Raw genomic sequence first — 7,263 nt, 5'->3', positions numbered from 1 at the left:
TCCCCACGCCCCTTTCCCCGTTACGGATGCGCGCTCCCCGCCGCCGACGCTTCCATCCCGGCGGGCGGCCTTATGTAACATGCGAGGAAAGCCGAGTGCGCCCCTCTGGGCAGTCCAGACCCACCCCACACCAAGATTCTCCCTGTCCAGGCTTCTCTGCGGTCAGGCCACTCTCCTTTCACCCCAATTGCCCAGAAAGGCTGATTTTCTTATGTGACAGACCAGGAGTTTGAGGCTCAGAGAGGTGAGTGAATATCCCAAGATCACACAGCCAGAATGAGCTCGTGACCCATGAGTGATCAGCAGTGGCCACATCCTTGTAGGACATAGATGATATATATAACGAAGACCTCAAAGGCCAAGTGAAACCACTGGTGTTCTTAAGCAGTTTGGAATCCCAGAGTATTTACTACAGACTCCTAATCCAGTCTCCCTCGTCTATTCTCATTTTGACAGAGAAACTGAGGCCCAGAGAGGGCGTTCAGAGTTTGACAAGTCATCCACCCAGTGATTGTCAAGAGAAGACTCATTAGAGAAAGAAAACCTGGAAAAGGTCTTCAGATGTTGCAGAGTTCGTGCACAGTCACGGGATCCTTATAGGATAGTGAGCTCCCTGTCATTGAAGGAGTTATTAGCTTGGGTTCTGGGGCCGCACTGAATCGAATCCTAACTCTGCTTTGCATTCTGTGATATATGGGCACATCTGCAGAATGAGGACGAGAAACCCTCTGTCCCGGTGGGACGACCCCGGGGTGTTGTCAAAATTTATCAGAGGGCCCAGAGCAGGACAGTCAGTGCTTTTTGGATGTTAGCTCCTGTTGTTGATGCTCTTCTTGCCTTCAAGGCTGCAGCGGGAAAGACCACACCTGACAGAGGAGAGGCAGGACACTAGACAAAGCTCTCAAAGATCTGACACACTGAGAAGCAAGCCGCAGTACAGCTAGGGTGGCTTCGCCTGGAGATGACACAGAAGACAAAGTACATTCTAACAAAATTATTCGCTTAGGGTTTCTTTAAAATCTGTTGAGTTTCTCTGTGAATGTGAGTTCTCTCCCACTTCGAGTCACTCTGAGGGGCGTGATCTTATTTCATTATGAATCGTTCATCACAAGGAATTGACTTTCTTGGTCCTGTATTTCTCTACTGCTTAGAAAGTACCACGTCAACTGGGAATATACTAGACTTTCTTAGAGCTACATTTCTATATCGCTTAGGAAAAGCCACATCAGCTGTGATGACGTAGTTGATCTATGGTTCTTCCCAACAGCTAAAATCAGAGATTGTAAAATGGAAACAAAGCTTTTGTAAATGGGAAGGAAAGAAGGATTGAAGGGAGGGGAGGGGAATGGAAAAAAAAAAAGAAGGATCAAGATACAACATGTGCAGGTGTGAATTCTCTATGATGAATGTGATCATTATCTGTATCTAAAATGTACCAATTAAGTTAATTAATAAAAAGGAAAAGCCCAGAGATTGTGAACTGGTGGCCATCAGCTCAGTGGAGCCTACAGACATATTTTGTTTGCATTGCCAGGCATCAACCTCCAAACTGAACTGAATCAGTTAGCAATATTTGATAATTAGGAAATTTGCATTAAAAATCCAGATTTCTGGTTTCTTCGTAAGATTTTGGAAAATCTTACATTATGCCACTTGTGTTCCCTAGTTGCCAACAATTGGCTGGTATTAGTTATTGGCAGCTGCGTTCAGTTTAGGCAACATTCTTCAGTTTGTCATAGTCTCCATTGCTCCCTCCTGTTCTCAACAACTAGGCTAAGAATCAATTTGCCATTTAGCAACACATTTGCCTCTCGTCTTCGCTTATAAGAAAGACAGAAGTGGAATAGATGAAAGCTCATGTTCCTGTTTAAAATGAATAAACCAAAGATATATACTGAGAAGGCCATTCTTAAAGAAAATGGGGAATAATATTTTTCTACTTTTAATATACAAAAAAAATGTGTCTGCCTAGAAAAGTAGGAAAACTAGGATGCCATTTTGAAACCATCCTGGCCTGCCTCACTTGTGTCTGTTACCTGAAGGATGAAGGTATAGCTGTGTTGTCATGGCTGGGCTTGATGTTCAATTTATGAGTGAGTGCAAGATATATATATATATATATATTCCTTTATAACCCTAGCAGGGAAATTCTGTGTGCACATTTCAGAGTTTATTGATTCTGTATAAGCATTTGACATTCAATTCACTGGAATCTAAAGATGAAAATCCCTGCAGGTCATTTCTCCCCTACAAAGGACTAGAAACAGATGAATGCCAATGTTGATTTTGTACCTTTTTCACCTGGGAAGCCAGACCACGTGCATAGACAAGAAAGGTTCTCATTTTAGAGTTTGGCCTGGAAGAGGGAATTATGACCTTTGCTTAGTGGAGCAGAAGGGAGGGTCTTGGGCCTGGGAGCTGAAGTTGGGGGTTGGTGACAAATGGTCCCAGCTGTGAGTGGGGGAGAGATGGAGGCAGGAAATTAAGCCAGGCATTTTGTCTCCTGCCAGACAGTGTAGTGAGGGCTTAAGCGATTTCCTTCCATTCAATGTGAAGTAGAAATAGTCAAGAGGAAGCGTCATGTCATATCCAAGCTAGTCTAAATTGTTTACCATGGTTCAGTATGATCTGTAAGATTCAGCTGTGTGGAGACTAGGGGTTTTTTTTGTCCCAGCTCTTCCAGGACTGGACTAAATTAATAGGCTGTTCCATGTTCTTGTAATCCATGCAAACATTCCAGAAAACTACGCTCAGAAGCATTCCCCAGGCTGTCTTGGGAGGGGCACAGAAATCTATGAGGAGAAATCTACAACTTGGTTTGGAAAAAAGTTACCAAGAACATAGTGTGTGTCATTCTGAACTTGAGTTTCTTCTGAACATGGGTATGATACCTCCTTGTGAAGTCCTGGTGAGAAAGTTCACAGGAGATTCCCAAAGCTTGCACCATCCTACCACTCAATGAGCAAAAAAGCGGACTAGACTTCCTAGCTGACTGGCAAAGAATTTACTGGAATAGCAAAAGAAAATGGCTGCTTCCTGGGTAATTGAGGAAAAAATAATGACAGTTTAAACCCATAGCTGCCTTCCGAGCAGGACCCTTTCATTCTGATGAAAACCTTGATGTGTTTGGAGATGTAGAAAAGGGCCATAGGCTGAGAAAGTTAATTAATTCAGCACAACAGAAAATGAGGGATCTGGAAATCTGACAATCCAAGTGGGAAAAGGACACATCCACACTACATACACAAATACACACACACACACAAACCAGAAGAGGGCTGTATGAGACATCTCTGATGCAACACTGTCAGTATCCTGTCCACAACTCCCTCTTCTGTCATTTATGTGTGTGGAGCCATCTTCTGACACAGCACTTGTGTTTCTTTACCTGAGCACATTCTATGGCCCCTGGATCCCACTCTGCCCACAAGCAAAACAGGATTACCACCACATACACACACACACACACACACACACACACACACGCACACACACACACACGCTCGCACACACAGCAGCCCTCAAGCAATGACTGGCAGAAACTGGTAGATGAAAACCTCAGCTCCTTCACTCAGCTGCTGGGAACACAAAGGCTGCCTCATTTCCCCACTCCCCTCCAGAGTTTCTTGGGAAAACTGACCCAATTAACTTCGCACAGTGGAATCCTTGCCTCAGCTCTGCTTCTGGAAGAATCCGAATTAAAATACCGTTTCAGATTCTGTTACCCTTTCCTTCTCCAGGGTCTTTGGCCACTTGTATTAGGCCCAGTCCCCTTCATGGAACACCTATATACCTGGATTCTCACTAATACTGGAAGGTAAGCTCACAACCCTGGCCTCAACCCATACCACATACTGACTCACCCAGAGCCTCCCTGCTGATGGGAATCTGTAATAGGCTCATGGGCTGTTCAGTATCCCGGCAAGCTAGCTGGAAGTGTGGTACAATTACAGCTGGGGCAATTTTTAGCCAGTGGACCCCAGTAATACATTTTTCTCCCTCCTCCCTCCATATGTAAATGTTCCGAGAAAGTATTTTCTAAGACATCTTGGAAGATGATCTCCCAATGCTGAGTAATCAGTCATGTCTAATGCCTCTTATAGGCTCTACCTCTTTCCCTTTTCTTCCCTTCCATCCTCTAGAACTGTCTTCCCCAGGAGAACACAGGCACATAAAGCCTCACCTCTGATGCCATGGCCTGCATAGGCCAAGGAAAGAGATGCTGGAGTTTATCTTCCACACTAAGGCACACTCAGGAACGCATCTTATGAAGGTTATCTGAGGTAGCTGTTGCTTCCTGCTCACTGGCACCAGTTAACATGATGTCACCAGGTGTGTCAGAGCATAACTCTCTATGGACTATTATAACTCAGAAGAGGAGATAACACAACCCTGGGGACAAAATACTGAATATGTACTACTGTCCTTGGCATGGATTTTTAAAAATCTTCCCTGCGATTGCAGTTGTCAGATCATTTAATGTGTTAAAGCTATGTTGATATATTCTAGTAAAGATTGTACATCTGCCATGGCAGCTGCAATTGATGCTCCCGTCTGGACAAGTTTATGGCAATCTACTATTATCTGGCAAGACACATTTGACTTTTGCAGGTCCACATATGTGAGTTAATGGAAATATAAAAGAATCCACTTTACCTGTACCATGTAAGTCTTGGTGGTGGCTGTAATCTATGAAGTACTTCCTGGAAGGCAGCATTGTTTCTTATCTACTCTCTTGAAGTAGAGGAAAGGAGATACTTTCAAGGATAGTTTTTGCTTGACTTTTCTTCTTAGACACAAATCAAGTTGCTAATGTAAGGGTTCACTCTATATATTCCAATTAGATATTTGAGGTGAGGCCTAAACAGGTGCAGGAAGTACAAGTAAATTTTGTGAACAGGCAGTCTAGGCTCCCGTGCCACCTACTGCTTTGCACCAACACCCCTTTTTCTATTCCCACTGAAGCCTTCATGGATGGTTTCCTACAACCAGAATGCTATGTTTGTGCTGAATGAAAATGGTCTGTTGCTGTAATGCACCCTTCTCAAAGGTGACCCTAAAGGACAATGATGAAGAGACCTCCTCCCAGTGGGTAGAACTAGGAGAGGTACACCGACCGGATCAAACTTTTGAAGGAGGGAGGAGTGATGTATTTAGATATATGAAGATTCCTGAACAGTAGGCACAGGTCTTAGATATTCAGTGAGGCCTGAAGGATAAGACTGGATGACGCAGGACAAGAACATCTAAGAAAGAGTAAATGGATTGACCTATAGAAATGAGCCCAAAATATGTCAGCTTTGTATCTCACAATCCTTACTAGAGACCATCCACCACAGAGGAGCCGTTCAGTGACCGGGTAGATTGGATGACTCATCCCTTCGATGTCTATCAGTCCCTCTCCTTCACTACCTCATGGCTTGTACAATGGAAACTTAAACAATGACAGTGGAGGTGCAGATACATGCTAAGCAAATGCCCAACTTCATATACCCGATCCCTCAAGGCAGATCCAGCTGCTGACACTGCTGAATGTCCCACTTGCCAGCTGTAGAGGGTGACGCTGAGTCCTCATTATGGTGCCACTCCACAGAAAGTCTACCCAACCACTTAGTGACAGGTTGATTTCTTTTGCCCTTTCTTGAACAAGTTTTTCTCATCATCACTGACACCTAACCGGAAGTGGTTTGCCTTCCCTAGCCAAGTGCCTTTGCCAGTTCCATCACCCAAATACTTGCAGAAACACTTGTTTTATCACTATACATATACACATTGTTACCTCAGATGAAGGGGTTCATTTTATAGCAAAAAAATTACAACAGTAGGTCAATGACAATGGATTCATTGGTTTGAGCATGTGCACCACCCAAAGACAGCTGGTTTTCAGAACAATGATATGAAGGCCTATTAAAGGGTCACTTAGGGCACAACTTAGGGAAAACTTGATACTGAGTTATAGCACTCTTATGGCTTATGTTTAGATGTCCCCCTAAAGCCTCATGTAGCCATAAGTGAGACTTTTTTTAGAGGTAGCTGAATCTAAAATGTGTAATTTATTCAGGGTGCAATGCTAAGATTAAGGATGTGCGTTTTATCCACCCTGAGAGAAAGTAACCTGGATAAGATACAGGGGACAGAAAGAGGCGCTTGTGCTACTTCCTTGCAGTTGGTTACATTGCTTGCTTTTGCTACCTTCTGCCTTCCATGAACTGTTTCTTCTCTGCAAAGGCCCTCTGCAATGCCTGCCACTCTGCCTTGGAGGCAGCCAATTATGAACTGAAACCTCTACAAACTGTGAGCTAAATAAACCTTTCCCCTTTAACTTTGGGTGTCAGCTATTCTGTCTCAGCAACAAGAGAAAAAGTAAGACAAGCACTCTCCTCAAGAATGTGTTAGGTACAATACATGCAGCTGTCTCCTATAGCTAGTACATAAATCCTTCAGTATCTGCAGAGGGTATGTTCCAGTATTCCCATGGATACCAAAATCCAAAAATGCTCATCTCTCTTGTATAACATAGTATAGTATTTGCATATAACCTATGCCCATTCTTCCTTGTATTTTAAATCACCTCTAGATTAGTGATACATGTGATACAATGATGGCACTATATAAATAATGATTGAACTATATGGCCTAGGGTATAATGACAAGAAAAACTTCTGTGCATATTCAGTACACAGGGATTTTTAAGAAGTTGTTTTGATCAGCAGTCACTTGAATCCTCTGATTCAGAACCACAGATGTGGAAGGGTCTGGAAACCAAGATGGATTAAGCTCTTTAACTCTCTCAGAAGCCTTAGGCTTTTGCTGGGCAGTGGTGCTCGCATCTGGCAGAAGAATTTTCCCAAAGGATACAGGAAGGCCACTCAGCTTGAACTTATATCCAATACCAGACGATATTGAGCTCCTCATACAATGGACAAGCAGGCAAAAAAAGGAGAGACTTTGTAAGTGTGGAAAATGTGCCCTGATTACTACCAGAAGCCATAACAACAGCAACTTTGTGGAGACAGAGAGGATATGTCTAGAATCCAGGGAACATCCTGGGATATTCCTTGGCACTTTTGTATCCCATAATGATCACAGATGGGCACAAGAACCAATGAAGGCAACTAAGAGATCAGATCTTTAAAGGATGAAAGTCCATATCACCTCACCAGCCAACCAAGCCAGATTATCTGAAGTGTGGACAGAAAACAAAGGAAACGTAGACTGCGTGGTGGAGGAGAGAGGTGAGATTAGCTACAGCTGAGGGGGCCG

This window comes from Fukomys damarensis, unplaced genomic scaffold (genome assembly GCF_012274545.1).
Source record: "Fukomys damarensis isolate Sample0158 unplaced genomic scaffold, DMR_v1.0_HiC HiC_scaffold_36, whole genome shotgun sequence".
NCBI classification, from domain to species: Eukaryota; Metazoa; Chordata; class Mammalia; order Rodentia; family Bathyergidae; genus Fukomys; species Fukomys damarensis.
The sequence above is the reverse complement of the archived record's forward strand: the minus strand, read 5'-3'. Positions refer to the sequence as shown.